Here is a 10,781-nt window from a genome sequence, read left to right as displayed (position 1 = left end):
GTCACGCTGCTCGTGTCATAGCTTGTTCTGCGCAGCCTAAGCTGTACAAAAGTCAGAGCGTGGGCTGCCTTCTTGCACAGCTGTAGCTATGAAGTGTCTTTTAAAAACAAGAATCCATTGCTATCAATCTGGCAGCTTCTCGGGGTGCTAAATTTACTCCATATTAAAGTGCGTGTGGGAGGGAAAAGAGGTGGAGGGGCGGTGGGGGCAGATCCTGTCCTGCGCTGCGCAGTTACCCTGATGGCTGTATCACCCTGTCTGGGAGGTATGTGTGCGCCTGTCTGAAAAGTCAGCACATCACTGCACACCAGCACAGCCGTGGAAGCAATTTCTGCTTCTTTCCCCCTGCCTGCCAGGTGGGTTTGGGGCTGTGGTCGGGGCTGGAAGGATTTTCTGGGTCTGCAGCCTCACGGCGCTTGCTCAGCCAGTGGCTTGCCCTGGGTTTGTGTGCAGGTCGCTGACCTGCTGTCTTTTCCTGGCAGGGAAAACACAAGATCTTGCTCCTTTGTTCCATTCTTCACCTGAAGGTATCATCTACCAACTGGATGCAGAACTCCAAACTTCTCCAGCAGGTCGTACCACCAGCACAGTGCCCCCGCTCTTGCTGGATCAGGACATGCCAATCCTGTTTTCAAAGGATGTGGCTTTCACTTCACCATTTCCCTGATGGAGAAACCCATACTCAGGGGATGGTGCGGCCCTGGTACTGCTTCCAGAGCTGTGAGTGCCCCATTCCTGGAGGTGCCCACAACCATGGATGGGCCCTGGGCAGCCTGAGCTGTGGGGGGCAGCCAGTCCATGGCAGGGGGTGGCACTGGATGGGGCTTTGGGGTCCCTTCCAGCCCGACCATTCTGTTTCTGTTATTCTATGTCTCTATGGTTCTCTACTTCTATGAAATCAGCACCAGACAGGGCAGCAGCTGGACCAAGGGTGAAGCTCAGTGAGCTCTCACCATAGCCCTTGTGTCCCCTGTCCCCATGTCAACCATGTGCTCAGATTTCATCTCACCACACTGTGCCCAACCCTTTATTAAGACCTGCATAGCAATGGGTCACTGCTTCTCCAAATTAAGGGGCTGCGTGGCTGAACGGGAGATGATGACCTGATTTGTGGAGATGTGGCACTGAGGAACACGGTCAGTGTCACATGGGGATGTAACAGTGTCATGGTGGGGATGGGTTGGGGTTGGACCTGAGGATCTCAGAGGTCTTTTCCAACCTTAAGGATTCTGTGATTCTGTGATTTGCATCTTCAGATGTCAAAGAGGGCCTGCATTTTTCATGGGTGTGGGAGAGTTGTGCATATACTGCCTGCAACCCTAGGTGCCTCGGGCAGCTTAATTCTCAACCTTGTCCATCTAAAGCTGATCAATTTTTGCAGAAACTTATCCCAGTGCCAGATTAGGGTCTCATTTTTTAGAAGGACCATTCCCAACCTTTACAAAATACTCTCTGGCACACCAGAGGTTAAAAATAATTCGCTAGTTGAGTCCTCAGTGCTTAATTAAAAAAGAGATTATTTGTACAAGAATGGGAAAGAGCCATTTGGGCCGAGTTCACTCACATGGCATGCTCTGCCTCGTTTTTACTAAAGGAATTCTTTTGTTATGATTTTTAAGCACGAGCAGGTCATGTGTCATCCCAAGCTTTTTTTTTTTTTTTTTTTTTTTTGATATGTTATAGTGCATTTAATAGAAATATGATGGGGAGACCGGCACTGCCGTGCTGCTGCAGACAGATTTTTCTCCTGATGTGCAAATAGTGGGTTAAGTCCATTCTTCACAACACTCCTTTTTTCATCGTAGAATAATACCTTGTTGTATTTCCTTGTTACCTGGAGTAGGGGACTGTGCTGCTTCGTAAACAAGTACCAGATACGCTTTAACTCACTGCAAAATAACAATTGACGCTGTGCACAAGAAGAAGTAAGTGCTGTATCAATACCAAGTTATTTACAGTGCTCTTATTTCCATATTAGTGAGGAAGGGGAATGCGGCAGGGACTCTTCACTGCAATTATGAGATATCTCTTGAGGTCACCTGCATTTTCGGTTGTGCGTATTGCAAAGGGAGCATAATTTATTCCAGTTAATTTTGGATTTGAAGAGCAAAGAGGCACAGGCTATTAATCCAGTGAATGTAAGAGGTTTGGCATGGATGTTTGTCTTTCTTCTGCTCTGCAAGTCTCAGTTGAAGGGGGCAGTTCATCAGTTGGTTTGGGGGGCAGAACTCATCTTTCCTTTAGAAAATGCAGAATGCTCAATGAATGGCAAAAGTGCTTTTAAAAGGGGCTCGTGGAACACTTTGAAAATATTAATTAGTGTGTTGAAGCATTCTGCATAGCATATCATAGTAAAACTGCTCCAGGGGGTTGCTTGGAATGAATTATTAATACGAATCCCTCTCTCCCTTATGCTTCACACCCTGATTTTATGGGACTTGGCGTGGGTTGGGGTGTCTATTAGATTCACTTATTGCCTGTTTAGTGGGAGTACTTTGTAGACTGCATCCAAAGGTCACTATTTTTTTTTTTTTAACAGAATCCCAAATTTCAATTGGTAGAAAGACGAGATGGCCTCAAATACGAAAGATGAGCTACTGAAAAAAAAAAAAAAAGAAGCAAACTCACCAGAAAGCCGTGATTAAATTTGTGCAGAAGGTATGCGGTAGAGAAGGGGAACATATGGAGGTTCCTCAGTCTCCATGGCACAGGGATGGAGCTCACTGGGTGCATCACCACCAGCTCGAGCAGAGCCAGGGCTATGGCACAGCACATGCAAATCTCACCGACGTGCTTGTCCCGATGAGTCCGAGAAGAGCTTTTTCACTAAAGCTGTGTTGTAACACGTTCACGCTTCTTTCACATGCATTTAGATGCCTTGTACCACAAGTATCAGATTCATTAAATTCACCGAGTGCAGTTGCTTTTCCCTTCTTGGCTTGCAGTATCTCAAAGTTGAACCTGTTAACCTAACACTGAAGGAGAAAAACTGTGCTTAAGAAAAAAATTGTTTTTCAGCTCTAGAGGTCTGTTTTGATGATGTCCCTGGTGTACAAATATAAATAAATCCATAAAGTAATTTGACTTTTAATTCTTACTTGGATTATGGAAATATTTGTATTGCATGGCTGCCAGGCTGAATTACAAAGGGTTTTGAGGGTCCAGTTTTCATTCTTATAAGCAAAAGAGATATAAAAATGATGGTTTACAAAAGTGTGGCACCTATCAGACAGTGATTTGCACAGGACTGAGCAATGTGCTAAAGCCCAGTTTGCCATCATGGCAGAGCAAGGCTGAATGTTGGGCCCGGTGAGCTGTGGTTGCGCATTTGAAGCTCCCAGTGTCCCCAGTATGAGCAGCGAATGAGCTGGTGAGAGTGCTGAGAAGGAGGGGAACGTCGTGTCAGGCTTTTTTCCCATAATATCTGCAAAGAAGAGGGACACGAATAAGGAAGGAGTTTGTTTCTGTATCTGAAAATAGATGCTTAAAAATAGATCTGTGTGTCATATTTGAAAGTCTAAGAAGATGGTGTGCTTAGGTTCTCTCTGAAAGGAGCAAAAGGGAGGAAGAAAGGGAAGGCTCCCCACAAACAGCACAGACAGAAGCAGAAAGGGTTTAGTTTATTTACGGTGTTAAATACTTCAGTTTCAGTCATTTTAAAAAGGAAATCATGTGGAGGAGGTTCTTAATATAAGCATTTTTTAAGAAAGGAAGAAAAAGGTGAAAGACAGCATATAATATTGGCATCTAATAGACAGCATAAATCTGCATCATCTGCAGAAGTTTGTCATGGAAGGTTTTACTCTTGTGCTGTACTGTCCAACAGTTCTGCCAAAGCGGGCTCTGAGCTGCAAGCTCTTGTAGATGACAGATTGCAGCAATTATGGCAGAAACTCATCATTAGCATCAGCCGTTTCATACTTTTAAGAAAACGAACAGCTATTTCATTTGTTTGAAAAAAGCAATCTTGAGAACACGCTCCGTTTTAGGAGTTAAACTGGTGATGGATTTTTCTGAGGAAAGGATCATCTTACAGTTTCTCAAGTTCTGAGTGTTACTGGCTCGATGTAATGTGTCTTTTTTTCTTATTATTCCCCTTCTTCTCTTCTTTTTTTTTTTTCTTCCAGAGGAGAACTGATTAATATTTTAAACATGTAGACAACCTGCAGACCTTTCTCGCAGACTCGGATTTCTCCCTTATCCCTCCCGAAAAATGGTTTCATTGCTAGAATTTCGTGCTCCCAGGTGAAACGTGCTTGTTTTTTCACTTTATTTCCCCAAAATGAAGCACAAATAATAATAGGCAGAGTTCAGCAAACAGTTAAAACAATATCACATGTAATCTCTGTGGAGTTTGGTTAAGATTTCTGTTTCTCACTTAAAATTTTGTGGGTCAGCCTTATGATGTGGGCAATGAATAGGAAAATACACTGCGTTTCAGGAACTGAATTTTATATGTCCTTAAAGAAGAGGCTGGCAACGCTTGGAGCAGCAAAGTGTGAGATGCCAATTTAAGAGGCCCCGCAGAGCAAGCCGTCATGCGCTGTTGTAGGCTCCTCCGGATGATTTATTGGGATTTATTTATATTTATTATTCAGATGAGGGTTTAAATATTCCGCGTCCTAATTTGAAAGTGTAAGTTGAGAAGCTGAAAGTTGGCTGTGAGATAAGGAAGATGAAGGAGCTGAGCGAGGACCTCTTGGAGGCCCCTCCATCCCGGCCAAGGCCCAGGCCCCTGGTGGCGGTGCGGGCAGGCTGCTGCTGCGGGGCAGGCCCAGGTCACCTCCCGTGTGGCCTTCCTGCATGTCACGAGCCCAATTTAGCACCTACTTACTAGGTGCAAATCTAGAGCGTTCCATCTGCACCAGAATTGCCCCAGCAAAACTGGGAGCATTAGAGTTTAATGATAAAACATTTTACCTTGAAAAATCCTATGTTCCTGCTCTCTGTAGGGCCCCATTCTTCTCCCACCACATATTTTTTACAGCGGGGCTCCTTCTGGTTTACCATTGCAAAAAGCTTTGGAGTACTTTAAATGAGAGTTGAAACCAACTCTAAATTTTGGCCATTCGTTGTTACTTTCCATCTCTCTCTCATCCCACATACCTTCTGAAGTGCACGACAGACTCTGATCTTGCATCTGTGACACAGGAAATAACATAGAGATTATGGCAGATAGGGATGCCCATTCATTTCAAAGGTAGCAGAAAATTGAAAATGCAGGTTACTCTGAGTCCTGCAGGGGTGAAAGCAGCCCCAAATACACTGTGCGTGTATCTTCAGACTGGTGTCTCCTCTGCTGGTGAATGCTGGGTGGGTGTGTGGCTCAGAAAAGCAGGCTGAAAGATGCTCTTCTCTAGAAAGAGTTAAACCTAAACATACTAGAAAGCGCTCAGTCTACAAAAACACATTTGTGCAAAACTAGGAGCTTGCTGAGAGTTTCTCCATGGCTTTTGGCTTCTTGTGACTTGAGTTCTGCCTTATTCTCCTGCTCCCCTGTGATACTCAGTTATCACCTATCAGCTTCAATGAGATCAGAAATGGTTTAGGGGCCTTCAACCTGGGCCTACCTGAAATGTTCAGCTGTAATCACGCTGGATAAGTGCTCGTTTTACTGGTAAAATCTGCATCTTAAATATTTGCAGAGATACACGCATCTGTTGTAAAACTGCAGATGTGTGTCTCTGCAGATATATATACTTCAGTGTGATATATTATGTTTTATAATTAAAATTTTATTGAATTTTAATATAAAAACAAATTCATACATTAAAAATTAAGTAGAGAACAAACATGTGTGGTATCAGGAGGATACAAGCTGTGGTACGGTAGGACAACAACATCTGACCCATAAAAAACACCCTGCTTTAGTTATAAAATACCTTTGTGGCTAGGAGATTAGTGTGATATATTATTGAGATTCCAATATTTGGAGAAATAATACCATTTTGTTACTTCCATTCGTGAGTAAAGAAGCAACTTTTAAAGTCATTAAGCGTTCAAAAGCAAATGGATTTAGGCAGAGCAGGCATGGTCTCCCCACAAGGACCAAGGAAACTGTTATTTATGAGGTACACTTAGTCCTGGTGAGAAGACCAAGTGCTTCTTTCATAATACCACAGAATCATTCAGGCTGGAAAAGCCCTCTGTGCCCACTGCCCACATCCCTCAGTTCCACATTCCCATGATACTGGAACACCTCCAGGGACGGGGACTCCCCCACCCCTGGGCAGCCTGTGTCTGGTGCAGTGCCTGATACAACGCGGTCCTTGGGATGCTGGAGTCATGTGAGCAGGTGAGCTTTTAAATCCAGGAACAGTACAGTCGTGGCTTGAGATCCCATGAGGGACTCTCAAGAACGTCAAGGTAAGTGCTGGTGTTGCAGAAAGCAACTTAATTCTCTTTAGGATGGGTGAAAAGTGCACCCTGAAGTGCCCAGAATACTCTTCTATCAAGATTTATCTTCCTGGGGACAAATTTGTGGTATGGAGAAAATGGATGACCTACCTCTTGGTGACAAGAGTGAGAACCAGATGACTCCTACCCACCAAGTCCAAGTGGTTGGCAGCACATTGCGTTCCCTTTGTTGAAAACTTGTTCTGTGCGCAGCCTCGCTGATAAAAATGTATAGGACGCATGCAAATACAGGAGAGAAAATAGCACTGAAACATTTGAATACTGTTACATAAAGGGGTGATGTGCCTTTGCCTTGAACACTGTATTCATTTCCATTTCAAAAACGATACAGTTGGAATATAAAAGTTCATAGACAGTTGATGGAAATGATTAGACACGGGGCGAGATTCGTGCATGATGAGAGGCTGTCAAGATCGGAAGATGAGTTATGTGGCTAACAAGAATGAAAATGGTGAAGAGGTATCAAATAATGAGTAGCACTCAGAAAGTTGTTGAGGATGCCCCTTTTTTCTCCCTTTCTGCTGATGCAAGACCACAGGAATGGCCAAAGGAGGTAACAGGGACCGTGTCTCAGGCTGATGAAAAGAGAAGGATACTTTAGGATGGATGTGGGATGCATTGCCACAAGATTTCCTGAAGTTTTGGGTGTCAGGGGTTTAAAAGTGAGTGGTTAGAGACTTGGCTAGCAATGCTTGCCTTAAATAAGCTACGGGTGTACAGTCTCATTCTCCATGAGCTGCTGGGACTAAGGGAGGTGTTTCCTAGAGTCTTTGGAGGATCACTTGGATCTTTCCCAGTGCTTTTCCTGGCTGTCGAAGTTGGACCTGCCCCACACCACCAGTCCTCCCCATCTCCTACACTGTCTTCAAAGGAGAAAACAGGCCCAGTTCTGCTTGAAAGTTACTACTTCACTTTTAAATCTGTTCCACAGTCTTCTTAGCATCATTTTCCCTCCTAATTTGAGAAAGTTCTGCAAATGAAGTAACAGCAATATTTGGGATCTTCACAGATCAGCAGAGATGAGCGTGCCACAACTGCAGGGCTGAGGGCTAGTGCCTTTCTGAAGACAGCATGAGAGTTCCATGCACACCCACAGATGCCTGTAAGTACAATGTGAACTGCATGTGACTGTGCCTTCAACTTTTAACGCACTTCTCCACTTAACCTATTCAGGGCTCATGCTTAAACAGTGATCCTCAGCTGCTGCAAATTGAATTATCCCCTGATGAAAGTCAGCTGTTGACCAAGTTGCTAGAAAGAAAGAGTTCTTTAGTTCAGGTGTTCCATTCCTCGTTAATTTTGCCTTTTCACAATGGCTTTATCTTACATTTGGTTTACAATTAATGCAAGACTGCAACTTTAGTATGTATTACACTGTATATGTCACCTCCATTGGGCAAAAATAGTATTTTTCCTTGTTTCCTAAATGGATGAATTAAAATAGAATTTTACTGAAGTAGACGAAACCTATTTCTGGGAGGAGAAAAAGGACTTTGAAAGGAGATGCTGAGACATCCCGATGCTGTAGACATCTTTTTAGTGGCACCTTGTTATTTGTGCACTTGCCGAAAAGGTGGTTTTCAGATTGGAAATAGCACATTTACTCATCCTGTGGAAAGATGATGGCTTCTATCTGATAAGAATGCGATATTTTCCACCACTCATGCATTGACTTTGCTGATCTGCAAACTCACCAGTACATCTCCTCATGCAGCTGAACTATATACCATTTACAGTTTACATAAAGCGTTGTGGCCCATCCAACATAAACCTGCAGTGAAAGATTGTATTATACCCAGAGAATCTGCAGCTCTCTCAAATGATCACCTTATGATTGTGTGTACAAAGATCGTACTCCTTGCTTGTATTTGGTTTGGGGAAAAAAAAATTGCCTTCAGAAATGATTAATAGTGAGTGTCAGTGATTTGTTTCGGAGAGGGACTGTCTTCATGCTATCGCTGTCCCCATAACTCAGCAGGAGGATATTGATTACACACACACTTAACTATACTTGCAATTATTTCACTAGAAAGGACAGACAGAAAGAAAGGAAAACCCATGTTTCAGAATCAGATATCTGTAAATATCTAAGAAACCTACAGCCAAATACTATATAGACAAAGCAGACAAAAAACTAATTTTGGTGCTGAATGTGTTTGAGGTTGAAATACAGAATATGGTTAACATATTTTTACCACCAAACCATGCAAATTAATGCAGAAATTTTGTGAACTCCTACAACCCAAGAAGTCTTTGTTCACACTCAGGAGCTTGAAGGCGTAGGATGGGCACCAAGCCCTGGGACACGGCCATGGAGCTGCAGGCAGGGATCGCATGTTTGCTGCCTCCTTCCTCTTGCCCATCTTACCCATCCTCTGCAATTTCTCACTCTTTTTTCCATCTATCTTCCCATTTGGGTGTTTTTTTTGTTTTTTGTTTTTTTTTTTTTCCCATACAGTCTCCTGGTTGGACGCCAGTATTTGTAGAAGATGCTACTAGCATTTTATTGCGTTTTCTAAGTTGATCTAACGTTGGGCAAACAGCTTCTTCCTTCGGGAGCTGCCACAGCCAGGGCCAGCTTCTATGTGTCCTTGTGCTGTCCGACTGGGAATGAAAACGATCACCTGTGCCGTGCCCGTGCTCCTGCTCTGACCCGGCAGTTCCCTGAGCTTTCAGGAGATCTGCCTTGCTGGCTCAGGCTGAGCTCTGGCTGTCTTAAATCAGGGCTGAGAAAAAACCCTGCTGAGCTAGCGAGAGCCCTAAAGAAAAAAAAGATAGTTAATAGAAAATAACAACCTTTATGCAGCGCTGTTATACCAGACTGTAAAATTTAATCGAGGGTTTTATCTTAGTGTAGAAATTTGGTGGTTTTTTTCAGTTTTTTTATTTTTATTTTTTTAATACAAATCCCAGGTAACAGTATCATTTCTATTCAGTCAACTTGGTGGATTTTTTTTTGTTTGTTTTTAAAGCAACCTCTATAGGAATCGACCGTACCTTTATTTAGATGCATTAAGGAGTTGCACCTATTGAATGCTCCAGGGCTCTTCCAAAGTCAATTTTTTTTCTCGAAGGCTTTAGGAAAAATCACGACCCTTTGCGAATTTGCTTTTCTCACATCTTACCTGACAATGTCTTGGAAAATATGTCCTGGGCCATGCTGGGGCATTACTTCCTATTCTTGAGTTGGGGACCTACAACCCTACCTGGGGCTTCCTTGGGGATGGAGCAGGTGGGGTCATCATCTCCATTGGCACTGAGTGCAGGTGACAAAGTTGTTTGTGAGTCCCAAGGGTTGGCTCGAGTGCCTCTATGTTTTGCAACACTTTGAGGCATTTCTGATGATTCTGAGGATGAGTGCAATCAGCTTTTCAACGAAAAATAAATTAAAGATGGTGGATTTTGCCTTTCACACATTTGTTTTCCTCTCTTTCATGAGGGACTGCAGCCTGTTTATGATTTTCTCAGGAGCTGGAGTGTTCCTCAGGCTCGGTGACAAATTCTCCCCTCTAGGCAGTACAAGAAGGAACAAAAGGAGAAAAGCAAAGATAGTGGGAACCTGGAAATGGGCAGTGAGTCTGCAGGGAAGGGAAAGCCCTCAGGATGCCCAGCAGTTTGGGTTGGTTTCTGACTGTTTATTTACGCAATTAGAGCATGTAATTCCACAACAAAATAAACAGTGGCAACAAAGGGGAAATCACAGCAAAGCACCGCTGAACAGATTGGTTATCGAGGGCTAGAGGAAAGTCCTGGGAGCTGTCAGGGTTGTGAGGTCAGAATGGCCACTCTTCCCAGGTAGTCTTCAGGGGTATTGTAGAGTAGAGCCGGACATGAGGGATGGAGGAGATCTTAGCCCAGTACTGAGAACCATGCTTTAGAGAACATAATCCAATGATGTGCAATGCAAGACATGCTCATTGCCTTTGTTTTAAACTCTGTAATTGCTCAGTATTTGATGTCTTTGTGTCCTTACCCACACGGACATTCTTGCCATTTCAGTGCTTCAAATGATTTTGAGGGGTTGGTTACAGGAGGGTTGGTAGTATTGCCATCAGCTTGGAGCTGGTATTGTACTGTTTGGAGAAAGACTTTTGCTTCAGGACAGAACAGAAAACACTTAGGTTAGCAGAAGTGCTGCTCGGAGTTTGCAAGAGAGAAAAAGATAATGTAAAAAGCAAAATCCAAGTAGAACTAAAAGTTACTTTGCACAGCCAAATTAAATGTGAGGATATTAAGGTCAAGGGGAAGTTTTGTTTCGACAACTATACAGCTGGTTATGGTTGGAAAAAAAATAGTGTCTTTCTTTCTAACTCCTCGTGAATGCAATCCACTGCTCCTGCAGAAGGTCAGTCATCAGGAACTGA

The 10,781-nt window shown here is 43.4% G+C and overlaps 1 long non-coding RNA gene across 1 annotated transcript; it reads left to right on the top strand.

Annotated features, from left to right (window-relative positions):
- On the top strand, positions 827-3,056 carry LOC110400377. The gene is made up of 3 exons (XR_002439776.1): positions 827-1,136; positions 1,844-1,925; positions 2,540-3,056. It is a non-coding gene; the product is annotated as an uncharacterized LOC110400377 (long non-coding RNA).

Source organism: Numida meleagris, chromosome 5 (genome assembly GCF_002078875.1).
Source record: "Numida meleagris isolate 19003 breed g44 Domestic line chromosome 5, NumMel1.0, whole genome shotgun sequence".
Lineage (NCBI taxonomy): Eukaryota > Metazoa > Chordata > Aves > Galliformes > Numididae > Numida > Numida meleagris.
This window is presented reverse-complemented; position numbering and strand designations above follow the sequence as displayed.